Genomic DNA, 16,928 nt, shown 5'->3' on the forward strand with positions numbered 1-16,928 from the left:
AAATTTTACTTTCTTGCCCTTTCTAAGATCTAAAAGGTGTTCTTCAATGTTCTTCGCCACACTCAAAGTGTTCTTCGTGTTCTTCATATATTTTTCAAATTTTTTCTCTGTTTTTACCCGTTTTTCAGTCTTTTCAGCAACCGATTTTTACCGAAATTCAAAATAAATTTCCAGCCACTAAAACCATATCTTTTCTACATGATTTTAACACAAATTGAACCTCAATTTAAGCTTAGAGTTTCGTTTTTTCAGCTGCCCAAGAACATGAACTTTAAAGCTTGAATTTCATCAAATTTCATCAAAATTTCACCAAATTTTCACCAAGAATCAATCATATAAGAAACCAATTTTTAGCACAGTAAATTTATACAACATTCACACAACTCAAACACAAATAATCAAGATTAATTCGTCAATCCCTACCTGGTTTTGCTGCTCCTAATTCGATTAAACTTTCAGGTGGTCCTTAAGCACTTTTTCCTCCTAAATCACATCAGGAAAACACATATTTAAGCATGTTTCCTTGAAACCGAATCAAAAGAGAGATGGTGCAGCCAACTCACCTTGATTCCAGCCTTGATAAGTCATATGATTATGTAGAGAAAGTAGAGATGATCATTTTGGTCGGATTGGAATTTTGATTTGAGTTTTAGTTCAGCAGAAATCAAGTTTTGAAGATTTGGAACTAAGAACTTTTTTCTCTTTTTCTCTCTTGAGAATTTCGGCCACAAGGTGAAAATGAACCAGCCTTGTGGGTTTTGGGGGTGTAGGGTGAGTTGTGATTGGTTGGCTTGGAGGTGGATTAAAATAATATTAAAATATCTCAGGTGTATAACTACTAAAACTAGATGTATCGGAACACTTGTAAAAACATCTCTAAAAATTATTTTCTGAGCTACTAGCATAAATGACACTATAAACATATTTATTATGAGAATAAAATATGAATAATGAGGCCTTAGCATTGCTAAAGTCATCAGAGAGTGCTGGTGCTAAGCTGCACCAGTAAACCGTAAACTCGGTTAAACTGATTTTCTGTTTTTAACTAAAACAAACCAGGTAATCTTATAATATCATTCAAGAATTTTCTAATACTAATATAATGATAATATTATACTATTATCTCTCTCCTCTCATGAATCGAGTATGGTTCGTCAAACAGAGACTATTTACAAAAATCAGAATCAAAACTGCCAACCGATATGGTTCAAAAACTAGGTCCTTCCCGATTGCATTATCGAGCTTGCTTCAGAGGAGGTTCTAGCTTAAGGATGACATAATGATAATGAGGATTGAGATGCTTGATGATATATCAGAGGTGTTCCATTTACTGATCTTTCGGAGAAATCTGTACTTTCATAAAAGATCTCATGTACTCGAAAATCAGGGTTGTTACAGGATGAGGGTAGGAGGATCTGTCTGCTGGAGTGGGGGCTCTGACTAGATAAGAATCTCTGGATCTGCAACCTGTATCTGGTGTGGCTCCTCCTGTTGTGGCACAGCCTGCTCTGAGCCTGCCTGCTCGGCCTCTCTCTGTGGATGGGTCTCCTCCTCATGCACCTCTGCCTCCTCCTCAGATGGCTCTGATGGTGTGTCAGGCTCGAAGGGGAAGTCGCTGCCAGATCAGATCATCATCTTGAGGTGCTCATAGTGTCGCTTGTTGCGACACTCAGATCTCTCATATCGCCACTTGTTGCGGCCCTCCATCTGGTCCAGCTGCTGGAATAAGCGGTGCACGAGGTGGTAAACAGGCTCTGAGGCAGGTGGAGGTGCAGTGGGTGGGGCTGGTGCAGCAGTGGAAGAAGAAGGGGCAGTGGAAGGCGTGGTTGTCTCATCAGAAGCGATCAGGAATGGAAGTGTATAGCCTAAATCCCGAAACTTCCTGCTGTGAGGGATAATCTTCTTGCAGTCTGCAGCAAGTGGCTTCTCATCAGCATCCTCCCAAGGCACGTCAGCTCGACAGCCTAGCTGGGTGACCAGGTAAGGGAAAGGAAGGGTGCCTCTGACATGGACCCTGGCCATATAGTGCCGGATGAATCGTGGCAAATACAGGTCCTTACCCTCCAGCACACACCAGAGAAGGGTGATCATAGTAGCAAGTAGGTCCGTCTCATGAGTGCTCGGCATAACAAAGTTGCTCAGGATCTGGTGCCAGAGCCGAGCCTCATCATTCAGATACATAAGCTTGATTCTTTTAGGCATTGTGGTGTTCTTACCCATGACCCATGGGACAGTAGGGTCAAGGGCTATCCTTTATTTGACAGCATCCCAGTCAAATCTCAGAAAGCGCATGTCCTCTTCAGCCTTTTGGTAATCGTCAGGCTGATCTGACTTAGGCTGAAGCTGTAGAATATCCTCAATGGCCTCTTCAGTGACCAGTATCTGTTTCCCTCTGAGGTGCACTACATCCAGGGAAGTCTTGAAATAGTTGCAGTAAAACTCTCTTACCCAGGAAGCATTGACCTCTGTCAGGTTTCTCTCCAAGAAGAACCAACCTCTCTGTTTGATCTGATCGGAGGTGTACTGCTTTAGTTCTTCTGGAATTTTCAGAGTTTGCTCCAAGTACAGGTTTCTGGAGGTGGCAAACACTAGATACTTCAGCTTACAGTATCTATTTGCAAATTTTACCGGATCATTGGTAGGGAGGAGCTGGTCAGCCTTCTCCTGCAAGGTAAAGTGCTTTTCCCGCCAGGAGTCATCATGCATAATATCCAAGATAGATATAGAGGATTCTCCTCTTTTTCTTTTACCAGTGGTAGCCTTGCCTTTTCCTTTTCTTTGAGGGTCAGACATCCTGAAAAATAGAAATCTAGGATATAAAAAACAGGAAAATAAGTAGGCAAATAACAAGATAAGCACATAGTGGCAAAGGAGCAGTAGAATTATGAAATGACTTGAATAATTGTGCATTTTGGATTGTTTCGGAGTTAAAAAGCTGAGATGAGAAATTACAATCCAAAATATGTTATAAGTAGAATACCCGTTAATTAGGAAAAACAATAATCATGCCATGAGTTAAAAAAGTTGAAAGAGTTGGTCAAAAAAGCAGAGGGGGAAGTTAGAAAGTGAAAAGTGGTTAAAATTGAAAAAGAGGTTAGAAAGCGAAAATCAGTGAGTTAGTAAAAAGAAAGTCAGAGTAAGTGCCATGATGATCGGTTTCTAAGTAACAAGAATTTCACAATTTTAAGCAACAGTCAACTCATATTCAAGCAAGGAAATCAGGTTGTTGATGATTCATATAGATATAAAAATAGCAAAAAATTAAAATCGAATCATCAAAAGTGCAATTTATTAACCAGGAAATCGAAAGGAATAAGAATACGGGCCCGTGCATTCATGAAGTGGTTTCGGAAAAGCTAAGTAATGCCAAATTCAAATTGCCAAAACCAAAACATTAATGAAAATCAAAATAATTTACAGAAAATTGGACAGCATTCCGGCTAAAATTAGATGTTCCCAGGTAATAAACAGCAAGCAGAATAGTTCATATAAATTAAAATAAAGCTGCAATTACATATACAGAATATGAACATGAAAAAGCAGTGTAAAAGCAGCATGAAATAGTAAAGCATATGAACAGAATATGAACAGTATTAATCATTACAACAACATCAGAATTACGAAATTGATAAAACAAGAAGCACGAACAACGCAATTATCAGGCCTAAATCCACTAACCACATCCTAGCTACCTAACCACCTAGAATCCACTACAAACATGCATCTCTTAACTAGCCTAATTTTAAACATAAATTGAAAAATATGCAACTAACTACGAATGAAAGAAAAGTGGCGTTCGGCGGAACCTGGTGGTTAGAGGCACAAGTATGGAACTAAGAGAGATGGTGGGAGTGGGGTGGTATTGGCGGCAATGCGGCGGTGGCGTAGGGTGGCGCGGCGGCGAACCGTGGTTGGCGCGGCGGTAGGTGGCTGTTCGGTGGTAGGGGTTTCGGGTTGGGGTACAGGGAGGGAAGGGAGGAGGGTTCAAGGGTTGTGGGGCAGAGGGTGGTTGTGATGGTGGGGGGTGGTGCTGAGGGCGGACGGTGGTGGTACGCAGTGGGGGAGGCAGTGGCAGAGGGAAAGAAGAGAGGGAAGAAGGAGGGGAGAAGGAAGAAGGAGAGGGGGTGGGCGTCGCGGTGGGTCTGGGTGGTTGGCGCTAGTGCGGCGGTCAGGGGTGGTTGGTGGTGGCGATGGGTGTAGAGGAAGAAGGGAGAAAGAGAGCAGACGGGGTTAGGGAAGGAGAATGGGGATGCCGGGGGGGAATAGGGTTTCGCGTCACTGGGGTTAGTGAATTTGAATCCACGGGAACACGTGGGGCATGCGATCGCGTGGCTATGGTGGAATGGGGTTGACGCGATCACGTGAGTGACACGATCGCATGGAATGGGTAAAAGGATGAATGACGCGGTCGCGTGAGGCATGCGACCGCGTCGCTGGAAATTGTGCTAAACGCACAATTCCAGCATCATTTCAGCGCAACTCTTTGTCTCCATTTAAGGTGTTGTGCAATCCACGCGACGCAGACGCGTCGCTCATGCCTTCGCGTGGGATGGGTATTTTGTAAATGACGCGTTCGCGTGATGAACGCGAACGCGTGAGCCATGTTGTGCTAAACGCACACCAGTCGCACGATTCCAGCCCAGATTTCTGGGCGTTGGATTTTTACGCCGATTTCCATATCACGCGTTCGCGTGAGTGATGCGGACGCGTGGGAGGTGGTTTTCGCATTTGGTGCGAACGCGTTAGCAATGCGGTCGCGTCGCACGCCTTCCCCCCCCCCCCCCTCCTTTTTTTTACATATGCAGGTATGCAATTATGCAGTATGCAATGCTAATGCAAATGCTATGAATAACATCCAAGTTCAATAAAAATAATATAACATAAAATCAAACAGTACAAAATAAAAATTGGAAAAGAAACGACCATACCATGGTGGGTTGTCTCCCACCTAGCACTTTTAGTTAAAGTCCTTAAGTTGGACATTGGATGAGCTTTCTGTTATGGTGGCTTATGCTTAAATTCATCCAGAAATCTCCACCAATCTTTGGAATGCCAACGGCCTCCGGGGTCCCAAACTAGGCATGTGAAGCCTTTGAGCAGCTTCAAACAGGTTCTCAGGCTCCCGAGGTGACGAATGTTAGAATAGATTCCAGGATCCCAAACTTTACTTTTAAATCCGCCTTTGTCTTGATCTATATGCTTCTATCCGGGCGGTTTAGAAATTGTATTCTCACCAAGATGACCAAACGTCTTCCGTGACCCATTCAATTGAACTTGATACCAATCATTGCACTTCGAATTGAAGCGTGGAACCTTATTGAATCTTGTACGCTAGCTCTGAGTATGAGCCATTTCCCTCTTACTCTTAAAGCCGCAGAGAGCTCTAAGCTGGCCATCTATTTTAAGCAAACCATATTCAAGTGGAAAAGTAAAGATAAAGGTTAAGGATTGTACCCACTTGAAGCTTGTATTGGGTGGTAATGGCCTTGGGATAGGTGTTTCCAGTGGTTCTGTAAGCTCTACTCCCTTGTATTCTTCTATGAATTTCTCCACTTTCTTGCAAGAGTCTTCAACTGCAACTGCGTCCTGATCAAAATCTTCTATGTCTTCCTTGTCACTCAAGTCATAAGCTGGAGGTTGAGAGAAATCTACCTCCATATCATCTTCGTATTCACTTGAGGAAGATTCTTCAATCTCAGATAATTCACTTGCGGATGCAAGTTCATTACTAGGAGAACTTGACTTGAGATTATCATCATCAAGGAAACTTACGTCTTGGGTTATTCCATCTAGTTCTTCATGAAATACCTGCTTTGGGGATTGTGCACTATCCTCCTTAGCATCAATCGTAACGTCCTTGACGGAATTTTTCACAACTCTGGATTCCCATGGAGGTTCAGCATCTCCTAAATCTTCAATCAGTACTTCTTCTTCTTGGATAATTTGAGCTTCCTCCAATTGTTCCAAAACAAAGTTATGCTCATTACTGCCTACTGGGGTTTCCAGTGTCTCCTTCATGCTACGTTTGTCATTAGATTCTTCACATAAAGCTATTGGAGTTCCTTGAGTGTCTAAACGTCTGGAAGATAATTGATATATTGCTTGCTCCAGCTGATGAAGGGTTGTATGAAGTTGATCTACTGTTTCCTTAAGGCGAGCCTGTGATTCTCGAGGTGATGGATATGGACATGGTACATAGGGAGGTGGTGGTGTTTGGGAGTAATTGGATTGGAATTGGGGGTAAATAAGGGTCATACGGTGGTGAATGGTGAAAAGGAGCTTGTGAGTGCGGTGGTTCGAAGTTATGTTGAGAGGATGGTCTATAAGCACAGGGTGGGGCTTGCTGGTAACTACCAGGAGGTCCACCATATCTATCAGCTTGGTATGCATTGTAGAAGGGTCTTTGTTCATGATATCTTGGAAGGTGTTGTTGCCGAAAGGGTTGATCAGATCCTCTTGGCTTCACCTATCTTTGATTGCTTTGACCTTGATGCATGTTCCTGCTATAACTTCCGTTCCCTTCAACAATATTAGAACCAAACTCAAAGCAAGAGGGGTGAGAATTCATAGTAGCTAATAAAAATAAAAAAGGGAAAAACAAAAACAAATAAACAAATAAAAGAAAAAATTTACAATAACTAATAATAAGGCACACGTTTGCAGTTTCCCGGCAACGGCGCCATTTTGAAGAGAGAACTTTTGCGTGGTCTAGAAATTCGCAGATAAATCTTCATTGCAGGTATAGCTACTAAACCAACAAAAGTCCTTTCTTACAAATGTTTTGGTTGTCACAAGTAACAAACCCCTTTAAAATTGATAACCGAAGTATTTAAACCTCGGGTCGTCTTCTCAAGGAACTGCAGGGAGGTATGTTCTTATTAATGGTTATGAGTTTTGTAAATTGGGGGTTTTGAAAGTAAGAAACAAGTAATTTAAATGGCAAGTAAAATAAATAAATGACTATAAAATAAATTCTTGGCAAGGTATGAAAATCAAAAGTCATGTCCTAGTTATCTTTATCAATGGTGATGAGAATTATATTTTTCTCTCCACTAAGTCAATCTCTAACTATGAAGGTAAGTCGAGTGGATAAATCAATTTAACACCTAAAGTCCTAGTCAATTCCTAAGGAGAGACTAGAGTTATAGGGATTTAAATCAATCAGCAAAGATAACAATTATCAATCACGATGAGTTTGACAACTCAAGAGTTACCAATTAATCAACCAAACCCAAAAGGAGAAAATCTAAATTATTTATATAAATAAAGAAAAGCAATCATAATTCTGAAATACCTCAAATTATATTAAATAGAAAATCAAATCTGAACATGAATGGTTCATAAGCCAAATTGGCAATAAAAGTAATTAAAGGAAAGCTTTCAAAGATCTGAAAGCAAAAGAGAAATATAAAGTAAAAGGAATATTGAACCTGATAAAGAGTCGGAATACTAAATTGAAATAATAAGAAATCCTAATCTTAAAACCTAAGAGAGAGGAGAGAACCTCTCTCTCTCTAAAAACTACATCTAAACTATGAAAAGTAAATAATTGAAGACATGATAATGAATGGATACATTCCTCCACTTTATAACCTCTAATTTGTGCCTTCTGGACTTGGATCTGGGCCAGAAAAGGTTTCAGAAATCGCTAGGAGCGTTTTCTGTAATTTCTGGTGCGTGGCATCTGTCACGCGTCCGCGCGGGTCACGCGGTCGCGTCATCTGGAGTTTTCCTTATCACGCGTTCGCTTCGATCACGCGTACGCGTCATCTGTGTTCTGCTCATGGCGCGCGCTCGCATCAGTCACGCGTTGGCGTCGCTTCCTTTTCGCGCTGGGTATGCGACCGCGTCGTCCATGCGTTTGCGTCGCTGCCAGTTTCTTCAAAAACTCCATTTTGTGCTTTCCTTCCATTTTTGTATGTTTCCTTTCCATTCTTTAAGTCATTCTTGCCTTAGAAGATCTGAGACTTCTCAACACACAAATCATGGCATCGAATGGTAATAAAGGGTAATTAAAATAAATAATTTCAAAGCGTAGGAAATATGTACTTCACATATATCACATAATAAGGAAGGGAAAGTGAAACCATGCCATTTACATGAATAAGTGGGCGAAGGATTGAATAAATCACTTAAATTAAGCACAAAATATATCATAAAATATGGGTTTATCAAACACCAAACTTAAAAGTTGACACAAGACTCAAATAAAAGAAAAAGATAACCAAAGATGAAAATATTTTTTGAAATTTTTTTTAAAGAAAACAAGAAACACAAAAAGAAAAACAGTAAAAGTACCTGATCTAAGCAGCAAGACAACCGGTAGTTTGTCAATCATGAACAATCCCCGGCAACGGCACCAAAAACTTGGTACGAAAAAATGAAACTCACACAACTGAACCGGCAAGTGCACCGGGTTGTCCAAGTAATACCTCAGGTGAGTAAGGGTCGATCCTAAGAGGATCGCCAGATTGAGCAAGCTGTGGTTATCCTGCAAATCATAGTCAGGCGAATAGAAAGTTGATTGTTGTTGTTGTAGGCGCATAAACAAAACAATAACGAAAGCAATGAAGAATTGACGTAGAAACAATAGTAAGAAAGTAGTTAAGGCATCAGAGATGCTTGTTCTTCTGGAAAAATACTTCTTACTGACTACTTTAATAACGAGTGATTCATTCAATGGCAAAGCTGTAAGTGATTAAGCTAGGGGTAGTAGTCATTAATCTTCTATGATCCAAACTAAACACCAGTCGTGATAGTTCAATCTGGTAGAGGGTGAAGCTCACGCAATTCAATCTCTGGTGATCCTACTCAAAATGCCACAGACAAGGTTGGATCTTCCGGATCGGAGAATGATGCTCAGTATTCTAGCCTTAACGCCATAGGGACCTCAATTACCTATGACTAACGAGATTTCATGTCACATATCCCAATTAGCCTAAATAACTTTTAGGAACCTGTAATGTACTCTCAAGCTGTAGCTCAATACTATCCGAGTTAGGACTCGTAAAGAAATCATGTAGAATAAGGGGTCATACTTTCGCTCCACCCCAAATTCATAAATATGAAAAAAGATAATACATCATAGGATGAAATTAAACATATATTAAAGTAGAAAAATAATGATATTAATCCATAGGAATGAGCAGAGCTCCTAACCTTAACGTAGGAGGTTTAGTTGCTCATATTTTACAGAAAAGATGTAGGATAAGTTCTGAGAAGCTGAAGATTAAAAGTTCTTAACAAAGGTGATCTTCCTTCTATTTATACTAATAACTAGACCTAAAAAGATATTAATAATAATTAGAAATTACAAAAATGAAATAGACTAAGCTAAAGGTGCAAAAATCTACTTCTGGGCCCACTTGGTGAGTGTTTGGGTTGAGCTTGCCGTCCAACTTGGAGAATTGAGTGTTTGGGTTGAGCTTGGCGTCCAACTTGGAGAAGTGGGCATTGAACACCCACTAGGGGGTATCCATGCTGCCTTGATGCTCCCTTGGTGGCGTTGAACGCCATGGCCTTGGTCCTTTTGGGGCATTGAACGCCAGAAAGGGGGTAAGTTGGGCGTTGATTTTAGGCGGCCATTTTCAAAAAAAGGTATAGACTATTATATAGTGTTGGAAATCTCTGGAAGTTAGCTTTACAACGCCATTAAGAGCGCACCAATTGGACCTCTGGAGCTCAAAAAATGCTCGTTTGAATACACAGAGGTCAAGATCTGACAACATCTGTTATCCTTTCTTTGCCTCTGAATTAGACTTTGCCAAAACTTGCCAAATTCACCCAAAAATCACCTAAAATCATAGAAAAATCACAAAAACTCAAAGTAGCATCAAAAAAGTAATTTTCACACTAAAACTTACTAAAACATACTAAAACTTAACAAAATATACTAAAAAGACTAAGAAAATAGTGCCAAAAAGGGTATAAAATATCCCCTCATCAAGTCGTCAACAAATAGAAGATGGGATATGATTGGAGCTGTTGGGCTCATTCTGAATCTTGTGATTATTCTTTTTTACTGTGCCTCCTACATCAAAATTGAAAAGAATTCAGCTGCAATTATAAACAAATATGGTGACAAAGAATCTCCTTGTCTCAAACATTTTTGGGGAACAATTCTATTTGATAATGTCTCATTTACCTTAAATCTGTAGGATGCTCCTCTGACACATTTCATAATCAACTCTTTCCATTCTTTTTGAAAACCAAAGGCCTCTAGGACCTTCTTTACAAATTTTCACTCCATTCGATCATATGCCTTACTCATGTCCAACTTAATTGCCAAGTTTTTTTCCTTCCATTCCATCTTTCCTCCTTAGTCCATGAAAGGCCTCTTAAACTATAACAATATTATCCTAAATTATCCTTCCACTAACGAATGACTTTGAGTAGGAAACACCAACACGCCTAACACTTTCCTTAATCTCATCGCTAAGAATTTTGAAATTATTTTATAGATAAAGTTACAGCAACTTATCGGCCTCAGGTGATTCAAACTTTCTAGCGGTTTCACTTTTAGTATCAACACAATTATAGTCTCACTAATTTCCTAAGATAACACCCATTTATTAAAAAATTCACTTACCACCTCTAATATTTCTTCTTTGATATCTTCCCGGTACTTTTGGTAAAATAATCCATTAAGTCCATCTGGTCCAGGGTCCTTGAAGCTTCCCATGCTAAAAATTGCCTTCTTAACTTATTCTACAGTGATTTTCTTCAAAAGTTCTTCATTCATTTTCTTTATTATCCTTTTAGAAATTTTTCTTAAACAATGCTCTAAGTTAGTGTTTGCTGAGGCTGAAAACAAATTTTTGTAGTATTTCTCAATGTGATGTAAAATTTCTTGGTTTTCACTTATCCATTCTCCTTGATCATTTTTCATTTTCTGAATCCTATTTGCATCCATTCTTTGTATGGTGGTTACATAAAAAATTTAGTATTTTTATCCTCCCATTTGAGTAATTTTATTTTTGCTTTTTGTCCCTAAATTTTTTTCTCCTGCTTCCTTAACTGTTCGATCCTTCCCTTGGCTACATTAATTTGCTCGTATTGTTCGTTCGATAATGTTAAAGCTTGGAGTTTCTAAATTTTCTCACCAAGTTTTCTTATTTCTTTGTATGCTCAAGTGGAAGTCTTTTTACTCCAACCTTTAAGCTTCTCTTTTCAGTTCTTTAACTTATCTAAGTGCTTATCCAACCCCTGTGTGCTATTTATTTTGTTATTCCATCCTCTTCTAATTGTATCTGCACACTTTTCCTGATCCTTCCAAAAGTCTCATATTTAAATTCTCTTGTGTACTTATTTTCGGCTCCAAAACCAGGACAATCAGGCAATGATCCGAACTAATTGCTGGTCATTCCATTAAAATAACATTTTGGTATATTTTGTACTATTACCAATTAGCTAGGACTTTGTCCAATCTTTCTCTGGTAATGAAGTCGTTTCTAGCATTGCTAAACCACGTAAATTTACATTCTTTTAAGTCCAAATTTATTAAACCATTACTATTCACACAAAAAATCTAAATTTCTCCATTTGTCTATGGGGTTTAAGATGCATCTCTCACTTTTCATCTTGATATAAAATATCGTTAAAGTCACCAAGAAAAATTTTAAGAGATTTAATTATCTTCTTTGTTAGCTACAAAATCCTCCCATAATTTTTTTCTCTGATTATACTTAGAATAACCATAAATAAAATTACCAATCTATTCTTTTTTTTTTTTTGGTATTAAATTACCAATCCACCTATTATCTTTATTATCTTCAATACTAGTCTTAATAATATTATCACTCCATATATAAACATTAATACTCATATTAGTATTCTATAAAAGACATATACCGTCCAACATCCTCTGAAGTTCTACACAAAAGAATCTATCAAAATGTAGCTTTCTCTTAATTTTTTTTACGTAGTATTTTCGTGTAGATTTTATTTTTCTTTTTGGGTCTACCATCCCAGTGTAGAGAATTAATTGGGCCAGTAAGTTGGGCATACGAATACACCCAACAGAAGAAGAGGCCCATTTCGATTTGGTCTATACCTTCTTCTCCCTCCTCCCATTCGGATTTGGGAGTTCCAACGTTTGCTTCGTCGCTGTCTATAGTGATGATGAATCGTCTAAAGACAATTACCCGTTCCCTCCGATTCCTTGACTCGTCTCTCGCCACCCGACACATTGAAACTCGGTCACTCCAACTCGCTCTGAACCAGGTGACTCACTTTTCTCTCAACACTACTACTGCACCTTCACCTTCTTCCCTTTCGAATCATCGCTCCTGCAATCACCGCTTTTCAAGCATTCATCACAGATTCTTCTTTTCTTCAAAACCGAGCTCCATATTGGAGCTTGTTTTGGCGAGCGATTGGTCCCAATGGTTAGAGCTAGAGTTAGACAAGTGTTGCCTCTTTTTGACCCATGAAACTGTTATTTACGTTTTGAAGAATTTGGATAAAAACCCAATTAAAGCTTCGTGCTTTTTCAACTGGGTCAGCGAGAAACAATGGTTCAGACCAAGTTCCTCAGTGTATAGTTTAGTTGTTAGGATCTTGGCCAAGAAGGAAACTAGGGAACAATTTTGGATAACTCTAGTAGCCATGAAGAAAAATGGATTCTTTCTTGATAATGAAACTTATTTGCCAATTTTAGCTGCTTTTAAGAGGGATAATTTGAAGAGTGATTGTGAGGCTCTTGCCCACTTTTATAAACAAATGATTCGGGAGAATGCAAGGGAGAGTGTTGTCAACAATGTGGTTGGTATTATTACAGCGTCTGAATGGGGTATTGAGGTTATGGAGAAATTGGGCAAGCTTAACATTCATCTGTCTGATAATTTTGTAGCGAGGGTTGTTAAAGAACTTAGAGGTTGTCCTTTGAAAGCGTACCGATTCTTTCGTTGGGTTGGTGAGCAATCTGGTTATGAGCAAAATGCAGTGACTTATAATGCAATTGCAAGAACTCTTGCTAGGGCTAATAGAATTAATGAGTTTTGGGAAGTCATAGAGGAAACGAAGAGTGTAGGTTATGAATTGGATGTTGATACATATACAAAAATATCGAGGCAGCTTCGAAAGAATAGGATGATAGAGGATGCTGTTGAGCTTTATGAGCTTATGATGGATGGATCATGCAAGCCATCGGATCAGGACTGCAGTTCACTTTTAGTGCACATCTCAGATAGTCATACACCAAATGTAGATTTAATATTCAGAATAATAAATAAATATGAGTTGAACCGGCGTACTCTCCCGAAGGCAATCTATGATGGAGTCCATAGGTCTTTGGCAGGTGCTGGGAAATTTGATGAAGCTGAAACTATTGTTGGGAGTATGAGAAATTCTGGATATGAGCCTGATAATGTCACATTTAGTCAAATGGTTTTTGGACTTTGCAAGATGGGGAGGTTAGAAGAAGCGTGTAAAGTGCTCGAAGAGATGGAATCTTGTGGATGCATCCCTGATATCAAGACTTGGACCATCTTGATCCGAGGGCATTGTTCTGCCAATGAAATGGACAAGGCATTACTTTGTTCCGACAAGATGTTTGAAAAGGGATGCAATCCAGATGCTGCCGTGTTAGGTGCTTTAGTTGACTGTTTTCTTAGCCAACAGAGAATAGAGGATGCATACAACTTTCTCGAAGAGACAGTTAGAAATTTTGTTACATCTCCATGGCAAGGTACATATAAGAAACTGATTGAAGCCCTATTAGGAATTGAGAAATTAGAGGAGGCACTTGACCTTATGTGTTTGATGAGGAAACACAAGTACCCTCCATTCATTGAATCAATTATTCGATATATTTCAAAATCTGGGACCGTGGATGATGCTGTAAAGTTCCTGAAGGCATGGAGTACGGAAAGTCCTCAGTCCCATTCCGCCTATGTTCATGTGTTTGAATCGTTCTTCAGAGAAGGTAGAGAGTCTGATGCCAGAGATCTATTGAGTAAGTGTCGCCGCCATATAACTAAACGAAAAGAAATCCGTGCACTTTTTGGTTCAGTAAGGAATTGCAAGGCTGCAGTTGCAGGTAGCACGTAGCCCGGATGTTGACATGTGCTGCCTCTAGAAAACCATCCTGAGGCTGAGTCCCCAACCCTGGTGGACTGGCTTGAAAGATAAACAATCACAGGCTGCTAGTGCTACTTGATACTTCTAATATTTGCCTGTCTGGTATGCATCTGATATATCTTGGTTCACATTGGTTCTCCTGAAGGGGGTGACTATATGTGGCTCTATCTCTCTTTTTTATTCCTTTCTGGTTTGGTTGTGTCTTTTGCGAGATCTTTCTTTGACTTGAGTATCTCCACAATTACGTATAAAAATTTGAATTTTGCCTCTTTTCTCAGTCATTTTCTGAGTATTTGTGAGTTCTTTCTGGTTTTGTGACAATTTGAGTGAAAATTACAAATTGGTATTCTTTTTTTGGATGAAGTCCATTGCCAGGTAGGTACAGTTCAAATTTTTCCAAGGAGTTTTGGTTTTGTTTACATATATGATTTTGTTGTAGCATTGACTCTCATCCTTTTTTACTTTGATGAGTGACCAGTGTCGCAGTGTCATTGTATAGACGATTAGACGGCTTTACATGCATAAAATTCTGATTATTTTATAACAAAATTATGGCTTGTGCTTGAGTTATTGGCTTGATTTTTTCAACTAAACACTGCTTAAGAACCTTACTGAAAAGGTTTGTGAAGCTGTGGTTCTTCTGTTCTGTTGTCGATGGATTGCTGCTCCCTCTGATATTCTGGTTCTGCTCTTTTATTCTGTGTTGTTAATGGATTGCTACCAGGTTTGTCAATGGATTTTATGCAATACTCTTTTGCAAACATTTGTTTCAGACTTTCAGGCCATCATTCAGTATGTTATTTCACTTTAGAAAGTCCTATGGCTTATTTTGTCATTGGCTATTTTGACAATTTAAAATGCTGTCACCCCTTAAATAGTATTGTGAATCTTATTTTGGATTTGATTGTAAATTTCTCATTGGTTCATGTAGTTCGATAGTAATACAAATTCTTGCTTGTTGTTTTGATGACATAAGTTTCTGGATAATGATGTTGTTGTGTCATTAACTTTGAATTAATTAGGTTATTGGACGAATTATGTTCTTATTCGTTTGTTCATAAACTGATTTGTTTCTCCTCCTCATCTATCTATGTCACAGATTTATTTGTTTCCTTTATTTCTCAACCTAGATAGCTAAATGGATAATAGTTAATGAAGATGGCACTGAAGCTTGAGCAAAATTTTTTAATGAATAGCCATACATGGTTGATAAGCGTTTTAAAATTGTTTTGCAGGTGGAATAAGTAAAGCTCCATAATTTCAGTTTGAAGTTCCTAGGAGGGAATAAAACCTCTCTAAACTCTTAAGACTAACCATATCTATTTGATTCAGCAATTTGTTGTTGATCCTGTAAGTCTCTTCTATCCGTGTCTGATCACATGCCCTTCATATTGGAAAATAAAAAATGTGTGTATTTTGCTTCGTACAGGCTAATATCTGGTAATGGATCATATGTAGTGGTTGACAAATCTAAATTTTCATTTTCTGTAATGTTTTCTTCATTTTTACCGCTTAGAAGAGTGGTAAGTCATTAAGCCTTTGCTTAACAAATATAAGCTGTGAGAATCAAATTGAACGAAACACGCGTCTTCCTTACTCACCTATGTCTTAAAAAAATAAAAACAAAAATTATCCGGATATATTTAGACACATCTAAATATTATTTCGTGTTGGGGTACTAAACTTTAATCTCAGCCTATATTCTTAAAATAAATTTTGAAATAGTATATATTATTATTATTAAGATAAAAAAGATTTTAAAACTTTATACAGTTAAAAAAGACATTAAAAACATTAGTTTGTATTTTAGTAGCAAGATAATATCAAAAAAATATTTATAGTTTGCATATATGTCGTGTTTTTTTTGGCTTACAAAAAGTTAGCGTGTCTGGATGACTTAAGTTTGTATCGGTGTTTCATAGGACAATTAATAATTTTATCTTTTAATTCTAGAAGGCAATCATACAAACGAGAAAAATATAAAACAGCAGTATTTGATGCATACATGCATAAAATATAATTAAAAGATTTTGTTCAGAAGCCCTGCAGTAGCTTCAGCAGACAAAAATCCCTTTTTAAAGACACAATATAGGAAAAATAAAACAAAAAAACAAACAAGGGTTTATTAACAAAAGACCCCCTTTTTAATAAGGAAATTCTTTTTGGTTTTCAGACATTTTTTGAAATATAATAATTAAATTGTAAAAAACACACACACACACATATATATATATATATAAAAAGTGTGTTTGGTTTAGCATTCAAATTCAAGTTTAAACGCAAATGTAATTCTATGTTCTAATTTTCATTCCAGAAACAACAAATTGTAGCTTTTGTAGCTTATGTGCTTAATTGTTATGATTGAAAAAGTAATTGAAAAAATTTATTTTTCTTTTTACCAATTTTGTTCTTCATTCTCATATATTAAAAAAGACACCACAAGGAACAATCACCAAAGTTCTCATATTTAGTTTTTATTTTTGAGTTAAGTCTCAAAGTGGTCATTGAACTTGCATTCGAGCCTCAAAGTGATCCCTGAAGTTAATAATCATTCAAATTCATCTCTGAAATTATTCTCCGAAACTCATAGTAGTCCCTAAAATAATTTTTTCGTCTCCAAAATTGTTCTCCAGAACTCATAGTAGTCTCTAAAATAATTTCCGTCCATCTTTGCTATTAGAAATGACTAAAACGACGTCGTTTTATATTAAAAAAAAAAAAGTACATCCCCTTTTTTCGGTTCTCTTTTTCCTTTCCTCTTTCCCAATCCTTTTTCACTTCTCCTTTTCCTTCCTCTTCTACGCTCCCCTTCCCCATTCACAATTCCCTTCTCTCTTTTCCTTTCACAC

The 16,928-nt window shown here is 38.1% G+C and overlaps 1 pseudogene across 1 annotated transcript; it reads left to right on the plus strand.

The window, feature by feature from the left end:
- Window positions 1–12,086: 12,086 nt before the first annotated feature.
- On the plus strand, window positions 12,087–15,566 carry LOC107631267 (pentatricopeptide repeat-containing protein At3g48250, chloroplastic pseudogene; annotated as a pseudogene). Its single transcript, XR_015902380.1, has 2 exons — window positions 12,087–14,181; window positions 15,315–15,566. The product of XR_015902380.1 is annotated as a pentatricopeptide repeat-containing protein At3g48250, chloroplastic pseudogene (transcript).
- The last annotated feature ends 1,362 nt before the right edge of the window (window positions 15,567–16,928 follow it).

Source organism: Arachis ipaensis, chromosome B1, assembly GCF_059453495.1.
Source record: "Arachis ipaensis isolate K30076 ecotype BB chromosome B1, ASM5945349v1, whole genome shotgun sequence".
Lineage (NCBI taxonomy): Eukaryota > Viridiplantae > Streptophyta > Magnoliopsida > Fabales > Fabaceae > Arachis > Arachis ipaensis.